The sequence below is a fragment of the Trachinotus anak genome, unplaced genomic scaffold (genome assembly GCF_046630095.1).
Source record: "Trachinotus anak isolate AG129_WGS33_773 ecotype Australia unplaced genomic scaffold, CSIRO_AGI_Tana_v1 ptg000016l, whole genome shotgun sequence".
In the NCBI taxonomy this organism is placed as follows: Eukaryota; Metazoa; Chordata; class Actinopteri; order Carangiformes; family Carangidae; genus Trachinotus; species Trachinotus anak.
The window spans coordinates 700,545-709,709 of record NW_027273867.1 but is presented as its reverse complement, the minus strand read 5'-3'; positions in this window follow the sequence as shown (position 1 = coordinate 709,709).

The following is a 9,165-nucleotide window of genomic DNA, read 5'->3' as shown; positions in this document are numbered from 1 at the left end:
ATCTTTTTCTTAAGTATACTGACATTTGCAGTTTTTTTCTCTTGCACTGTCCACCTTGCTGCTGTGATATAGCAAATTTCCCCACTGCAGGACTAATAATGGCTATCTTAATCCTAATCTTAAAACATTTCTAGTCTAATGTGAGGTCAAACACTGTACCAATTGCCTGTCTCAACCCGTTTCCAACATGTTTGCCAAGACAAGAACCTCAGTCCCACCTCTCCTCCTATATATAGATAATAGATAATAGATCCAAAGATAAATAAAAAATATTACTTAAAATTTCAATTCAAATCATAAATTAGAAGGATTTACATCAGATCAACAAATTACCAAATTTTGGAAAATATAATTTGTAATAAATACAAAAGATGACTCTGTCAGCTTTGGATTTTGGACCAGCTGATGTGATCACACAGAAGAAATCATTTTAAACAATTCTGATTAATCCCAGCAAGACCAAATATACATTAAAGAACAGCTGTACTTTTATCCTGGTGACTCACCTGCGGTAGCAGGTATCTGTTCCATCTGCAGTCTCTACCTGGAGCCAGGTTACATATTGTAAAGCCACAGTTACATCTCCTGGATAAAGTTTGTGTGACAAGCAGGAGACTGCTGTAAAATAACAACAAAGACTTCTGTACATCAAACTTGCTGGTTTGGATGAATTACTCTGCAGTTGCTGTCAGAACTGTCAGGTCTGCTCCTGTCTCCTCTCCGACTTGTCTATCCTAAGCACCATGTAACCATGGCAACAGCTGCACGCTCCATCGTCTCACCAAAGTAACTCCTGCAATGCAACATTTCCAGATTGTCAACAATTATTTTTTCATGTACATTAGTCAAATCTGAGAATTAAACATTTCAAAAATAAAAAAATACGACATGATCAATACATTTTATATTCTACTTTCCTTTTGTATATGGCACTAGGGTGATTGTTGTTGTATGGATAACTTTTTTTTTGCTTTGTTTTTTTAAATGGTTTTTTTGGGGGGAGGGGGGCGCATTTTTGCCTTTATTTGATAGGACAGTAGAGAGTGACAGGAAAGGGGCAGAGAGAGGGGGAGTGACGCGCAGGAAAGAGTCGGGCTGGTCGGGAGTTGAACCGGCACTCGCCTGCTAAGAGCATCAGCTCATGTGGTACGCGCCCTAAGAACTCCGGAATCGGGCCGCCCCCGTATAGATAACTTTTGATGCCAAGTAAATCATGAACTAATACACACAGAAAACATGATGACTGTCAGATCTTCAACATGTCCAAAAATGAATCTGAGTTAAAAAAGAGACATCGCCTGCTGTTGGCGAAACATTTCAGCTGCTGTATTCATGTTTAAAACTCTGCACATCCCAGACACCTTTCTCTGAGGAAGAATCTACAGGACTCCCAGACTGTCAGTGCATCATGATGCTGACTGGCCACATGCCCACCTATCATATATGATCTGATTACACACTTCACCAAATTACCAAGAGTGCATCTGACACGCCCCCACAGCACTGAGCAGGAGCCTGTGACAGCTGCTGTTTACTTATGTTTGAATAAGCTGGGAACAGTGTCTCCATGAAAAATAATAATTCTGTCATCTGTCAGTATCACACAGTGTCAGAACAATGAAACTGGTCTGGAGTCCGTCTATGTGTCCTGCTCCTCAGGTGTGTCCACAGCCATGGTCTTCATCAAACTCTTTGTCCTCTCCTCAGGTGTGTCCACAGCACTCTGTGTCCTGGCTGCGGTGGCCTGCCACCTGTACAGGCGACAGGCCCGGAGGAGTAGCAACAGCATCACAGAAAAGGAGCATCGCCACGGCAACAGGACAGAGATCCACCTCCACAACTCCCCCAGGGATGACATGAAGGAGTACTACATCTGACTACATGAAGGAGTACTACATCTGACTACATTAAGTACTACATCTGACTGCATGAAGAGTACTACATCTGACTACATGAAGTACTACATCTGACTACAGGAAGTACTACATCTAACTACATGAAGAGTACTACATCTTACTACATGAAGAGTACTACATCTGACTACAGGAAGTACTACATCTGACTACAGGAAGTACTACATCTGACTACATGAAGAATACTGCATCTGACTACAGGAAGTACCATATCTGACTACATGAAGGAGTTCTACTTCTGACTATATGAAGTACTACAACTGACTACATGAAGGAGTACTATATCTGTCAACATGCAGAGTACTATATCTGACTACACGAAGTACTACATCTGATTACATGAAGAGTACTATATCTGACTACATGAAGGGGTTCTACTTCTGACTATATGAAGTACTACATCTGACAACATGAAGGAGTACTACATCTGACTACATGAAGAGTACTACATCTGACTACATGAAGGAGTACTATATCTGACAACATGCAGAGTACTATATCTGACTACATGAAGTATTACATCTGACTACATGAAGGAGTACTACATACCTCTCTCATACATGGGGCTGACAATGTGGATTTGTTGTTGCACAAGATCTGTAAGATCCTGACCTGCATGTGGACCAGGGACCCCGGGATCCTCCTGGACACACAGAAGGGGGTAGAGTCTTCAGAGTGGAGCTGCTGCACCACCTAAATGTGCATAACAGTTTCTTATTTCTTATCTTTTCCTTTCTATTAATGAATTTTTCCACATTTGAATTTTTCCACATTTCAGTAGGATACACTTCATGAGCTGGAGAAGTAGGCCTGGCCTGTAAGATAAGTGCACATTTGCTGCCATCTTTGTTTTTCTGTGTGGTGGTGAATATTGTGGTGTTGGCAGGGAACAGAGCAGGGGGTCGTTGCTGCCTACTGTATGAGTGCCTAATCTGTCAACAAGTTTTTCTTTCAACCTTTTAAACCTTTTATAGATGTGAATAGCACCAAGGAAAAATCCTCTCCATAAGCCTTTCATCCTTTAGCCCAAATTAAACACTGATGGATGAAGGTGGAAATTTATCGTAGCTCAGCCACATCAGTCATTTGACCATTGAACAATGTGTGAAATGCTTCTTTCTCTGCACTGCATTGTTGCAGTAGTATTAATCACAAACTCAGAAGTGTCACTATATGTGTGTGTGTGTGTGTGTGTGTGTGTGTGTGTGTGTGTGTGTGTGTGTGTGTGTGTGTGTGTGTGTGTGTGTGTGTCTGTCAGTCTGTCTTGTGGACACTAGGCTTTTCATACCTCTGAAGTGTTTATTTATTATTATTTATTAATGCTTTGCATTGAGTCCTATCATGTGATTACTTCTCTTTCTTAATGATTCATGATTTTTACAACTGCAGTTTTATTAGGAGTATATTTAATAATAAAACTGAATACATTCTTATGCCTTTTTGTAACATGGTTTCAATTTTCATTTTCAAGATTTTACACCGTATTGCCAAAAGCGTGTGGACACATTTTCTGGTTTGGGGCCCTGTTACCTCCCAATAAAGCAGAGGTAACAGGATGGGTCCAGATCTGGACCCAGGATGTGATATAGCTCAGCACCACAAATGCCTGTCACCTGTCACCTGTCACTCTGTGCCTGAGTGATAAAGTGTTTAGTCTTTGACACAATGTCAAAGTATGTTCACAGGAACTGTTTTATTAAAAAAACATGCACACTATCTTGGATGGGATAATTTAGACTTGGAAATTTCACCCTGAGAGATCTCAGGGCTGTGTCCACTACTAAGTACAGCAGCTATCTGCTGTTTCATTCACTTGAAAAATGACAGTTCAAATGCAAACAAGGCACTCTTGCATCACGTAGTCACTGATGCTGCTCTTTATAATTGCTTGTCAAAACTCACTTTATTGTATAGCTTTTTCTTAACTGTATGAAAATAACTATTTAAATTCAGTTTTATTGTTTTTGTTGTTAAGTCCTTTTCAAAAGGTGCTTCATAAATAAGTGAATACTTTTTAAAATGTCATTATATAAATGATATATGATGATGATATATTATCTTTTTATTGATTAATTTTACTGTCACCATGTATTTTGCTACAAAATCAATTTCCTGGCCACATTTCCCAGGTCTTGAATAAGCAGACCAACAGAATATGGAAATCTTAACTTTATATATAAAGATATAAAGGTAGATGCCCATGTGTTTTTGATTATCAAGCAGGTCTAGTATATTAATACTGTGAAAGTATCAAAGCCTCAGTCCACAGAGAAATGCACACAGCCTGTATTCAGAAACTGAGCCTGAAAACGAGCCGTCAGGACTTCTGGAACTTTGTGATGTCACAACAAAGCAGTCACTGCTCTCAGCCACGCCCCAAGCCCCGCCCACCTGGACGGTGTGTTGAATGGTGTATTCAACCTTGCAGGATTTGGTTTCCCTGTGTGTTACCTGAAATCTGCTATATTTTTATTGGATCACTCAGAAAACAGTCAGCCAATCAGAAGAGATGCTCTCATCCTCTCTTTTTATTGGCTAACTGACTTGTTGTTACTAGAGCTGCAGAGAAACGCCTGAGAGAGGAGATGTAAAACTACACTGAGATGGTTTTTGGTTCTTAAAACCACAAATATATCTAGTAACATGTGGGACCCCTAAAAGATAAAGTCACCCAGTCTCTTACAAATTATGTTTATATACTTCTAATTTATTTTGTCAATTATGTTGGGAAACATTATTATCCTGATTATTATCTTAGAAACTTGAGAGTGTTTTTTTCTTGAGTAGGACTTTTAAACTGCAGCCTCAGCATTAGCATCCTGTGTTCCTCTCTGAATACTTCTAGTTTCTGGCTGGAAATGTGAAGTGACATCTGTCCTCTCTGAAACCCATCAGTTTTCCCATTAGGTATTTTTAGTCCATACAACAGCTTAACACTCTGCAAGAGAGCAGAATGCATGCCTGTCTGGTCTACCAACAAAGCCAATCATGTCATTGCTGTCAAAACCTTTTTTTTTCTCCAATAGTTTCCAACATAGCTCTACAACTAAGGTCAAAAATCCTGCAAGGAAAAGATGTTAATTTAATGAGCCTCATCCAGCTGTTCCACTTCAATCCCATTTTGGGCCTAATTCTCCAGGAGAGCTGCATTCTTCATAGCCCAGTCTCCTGGTCCCTCTTCTGCCTAATTCAAAGCAGCCCACCAACAGACAAGGCCATCAGGTACATCTTTTCAATACAATGCCGATGTTTAATCATTTCAATGATGTGTTTGTACATGTCCCATCTGATTCCACCTGAAACATTCTCTCCCTGTTATGCCACTGTCAATGACTCTTGCTTGGCTTTCCAAAGCAGACATTACTGTTGCCGTTTGACTGGAATCTTTTCAGCATCAGGTGGGATTCAAAATACAGCGAAACTTATATTGCAGGAGTAACTATTGTATTTTCAAGTGTCTGAAGCCCTTTGTTGGATTCTGTTAAACAGAGTGAAGATCCCCTCTCTTCATCTGCTGGACAACTTCCTCTTGACAGTGAGATCAGGGGTCACTGGAGACACATGGGACAGGGAACAGTGAAAATTTGTGTCATGAAATACAGGGTGATTCGTGGGACCTTATATACACAGATGTGTTTGTGTCTAAACTATGTCCAATGAGTTAAATTTGACACAGGTGGACTCTGGTCAAGTTATTGACACATCTCAAGGAAAATGAAAGCAAACAGGATTCACCTGAGCACAGTGTGGGGTGTCACAGCAAAGGATCTGAATGCTTCAAGTTTTTGTCTGTGATGTGTCTGCATGTGTCTGACTCCCAGACCATCAGCACTGGATCCCCGCAAGGCTGCGTTCTTTCTCCTCTGCTCTTCTCCCTGTACACCAACACCTGCACCTCCAGCCATCAGTCTGTCAAGCTCCTGAAGTTTGCAGACGACACCACTCTCATTGGACTCATCTCTGATGGCGATGAGTCTGCCTACAGGTGGGAGACTGAGCGTCTGGTGACCTGGTGCAGGCAGAACAACCTAGAGCTAAACGCTCTGAAGACAGTGGAAATGATAGTGGACTTCAGGAAGAGCCCAGCCCCACCCACCCCCATCACCCTGTGCGACTCCCCCGTGGCTACTGGAGCATTTCCGCTTCTTGGGTACCACCATCACAGAGGATCTCAAATGGGAGCTGAACATCAGCTCCCTCATCAAAAAAGCTCAGCAGAGGATGTATTTCCTGAGGCAGTTGAAGAAGTTCAACCTGCCAAGGACTATGATGGTGAACTTCTACACCTCCATCATTGAGTCCATCCTCACCTCCTCCATCACCATCTGGTACGCTGCTGCCACGGAGAGGGACAATAACAGACTGCAGCGTATCATCCACTCTGCGGAGAAGGTGATTGGCTGCAATCTTCCATCCCTCCAGGACCTGTACGCCTCAAGGACTTTGAGGTGTGCAAGGAAGATTGTAGCCGACTCCTCCCACCCTGGACACAAACTCTTTGTGACACTCCCCTCTGGCAGGAGGCTGCGGTCCTTCGGGACCAAAACCTCTTGCCACAAAAATAGCTTCTTCCCATCTGCTATTAGCCTTATCAACAAGGCTAGAGAGCCCCACTGTTGCTGATCCCCCTGATCCTCAATTGCACCAATCACCAGAAAAAATTCCTTGTATGTGAAAACATACTTGGCAATAAAACTGATTCTGATTCTGATTCTGATTCTGATTGTGATGTGGAAATATCAAAGACATTCCTTCACAGATGATTATGTTGATATGAACGATCAGGTTTTCTGATACACTCAGTGTTTCCAAGATCATGACAGACGGCTAATATTCTACTGATGAAAGCTCTAAGGTGGAAAATTAGAGTTCTACTTAAATACTTTCGTGGTTGAGTCTACTACAATGTGTTGTGTATTGCCTTTGTTAACATCTGTGTTTACCAGAACAATGATGGCTCCACACAGTGGCTCCACAGGGACTAATAAATGTGTTGATTCAAGTGAGTTCAGCAAGGTAGGAGAGACCAGGACCAGAAGTCCATAGTCACACAAATGGTCTATAAATGAAGATGATTCAGTTCAATGGCTATTCTCCCAAGAAGTGGAAGTCCAGCTACGATGACAGCAACAGCTCAACACACTGACCAGTGGTTCTCATTCTGGACCACTGGATAAAGAAGTAAATCATCAGGGACAGAAGCAGTTTTTCTGTGTTTGAAGTCAGAACACAACCACTCTGTTAGGGGCCTATTCAACATTCAACTCATCATTATGGATCCAAGCTGCTGCTGCTGAGCTGCTCTCATTGGTCACATGTCATGTTTAGCTCAGTACAGGTTGTGTTTCCTTGACAGTCGCCTGTCTATGGCTGCAGGCCGCACTGCTGAGCTGCTGTTCACTTTCAATTTGTGATGAGCATCAATTATTTTAAAAAGTTCATATCATATCTAAAAATGACTATACCTGTTATATATATTTTGAGTTGTGTACTTATCATCTTATTATTATATAATCCCAAATGTTTCTATCAACTCCCAAATCAGAGAAATGTTGATTTTAATCGTAGTAACAGACCGTTTCATTTTGTCACCTGTCAATGATGTCATATCCCCTATATGTAGTGGTTGCTTTCAAGAAGCTCGAAATTAACTTTTATCTGACTTTAAGCCATTATTTTAGTCATCGTCAGTCTCTGCAGCTCAGTTCCCATCCACACATGGATGCATGCATCAACTCTGAGTACAGCATCAGCAAAACACTGACTTTAAAGCTAGGGTATGTTATATGTACAGTGGGGCAAAAAAGTATTTAGTCAGCCACCAATTGTGCAAGTTCTCCCACTTAAAAAGATGAGAGAGGCCTGTAATTTTCATCATAGGTACACCATAGCGGGGAAAAAATCCAGGAAATCACATTGTAGGATTTTTAATGAATTAATTGGTAAATTCCTCAGTAAAATAAGTATTTGGTCACCTACAAACAAGCAAGATTTCTGGCTTTTACAGACCTGTAACTTCTTCTTTAAGAGGCTCCTCTGTCCTCCACTCGTTACCTGTATTAATGGCACCAGTTTGAACATGTTATCAGTATAAAAGACACCTGTCCACAACCTCAAACAGTCACACTCCAAACTCCACTATGGCCAAGACCAAAGAGCTGTCAAAGGACACCAGAAACAAAATTGTAGATCTGCACCAGGCTGGGAAGACTGAATCTGCAATAGGTAAGCAGCTTAGTGTGACAAAATCTACTGTGGGAGCAATTATTAGAAAATGAAAGACATACAAGACCACTGATAATCTCCATTGATCTGGGGCTCCACTCAAGATCTCATCCCGTGGGGTCAAAATGATCACAAGAATAGTGAGCAAAAATCCCAGAACCACACAGGGGGACCTAGTGAATGACCTGCAGAGAGCTGGGACCAAAGTAACAAAGGCTACCATCAGTAACACACTACACTGCCAGGGACTCAAATCCTGCATCACTGCTCTAGAGAAGATCTGCATGGAGGAATGGGCCAAAATACCAGCAACAGTGTTTGAAAACCTTGTGAAGACTTACAGAAAACGTTTGACCTCTGTCATTGCCAACAAAGGGTATATAACAAAGTATTGAGATGAACTTTTTTTATTGACCAAATACTTATTTTCCACCATAATTTGCAAATAAATTCTTTAAAAATCAGACAATGTGATTTTCTGGATTTTTTTTCTCATTTTGTCTCTCACAGTTGAGGTATACCTATGATGAAAATTACAGGCCTCGCTCATCTTTTTAAGTGGGAGAATTTGCACAATTGGTGGCTGACTAAATACTTTTTTGCCCCACTGTATGTATATTTTTGTTATATTCATTTAAATTCTCTTAACACACCAATAGCAATGAATAAATTAAGTGCTCTGACAATAAACAGAAAAAAATTGTCCTCCGTGACTTTGGCAGTGCTAACACGCAGCAGCTGTGGGTAAAGAAAACAAAAAGACAGTACAACCAGTTCCACGTAAAGCTTTGACTAATTATCTTGTTTGTTTTGTTTTGGGAAGGGGGTTGTTATACTAAGGTAGGTAGCTGCGTTGTAAGCTGTTTTAGCTGTTATGTATTATTAGCCAAAGCTAACATTAGATAATACTGAGTTAGATAATGCTGTGGGTGTTAGCAACATCAGCTATGTTAGTAGTTAGTGTAGCTAACTTTATGTTTACACATAACGCTGCCTTGTATGTAATCTGGGCAGCCTGTATGTTTGG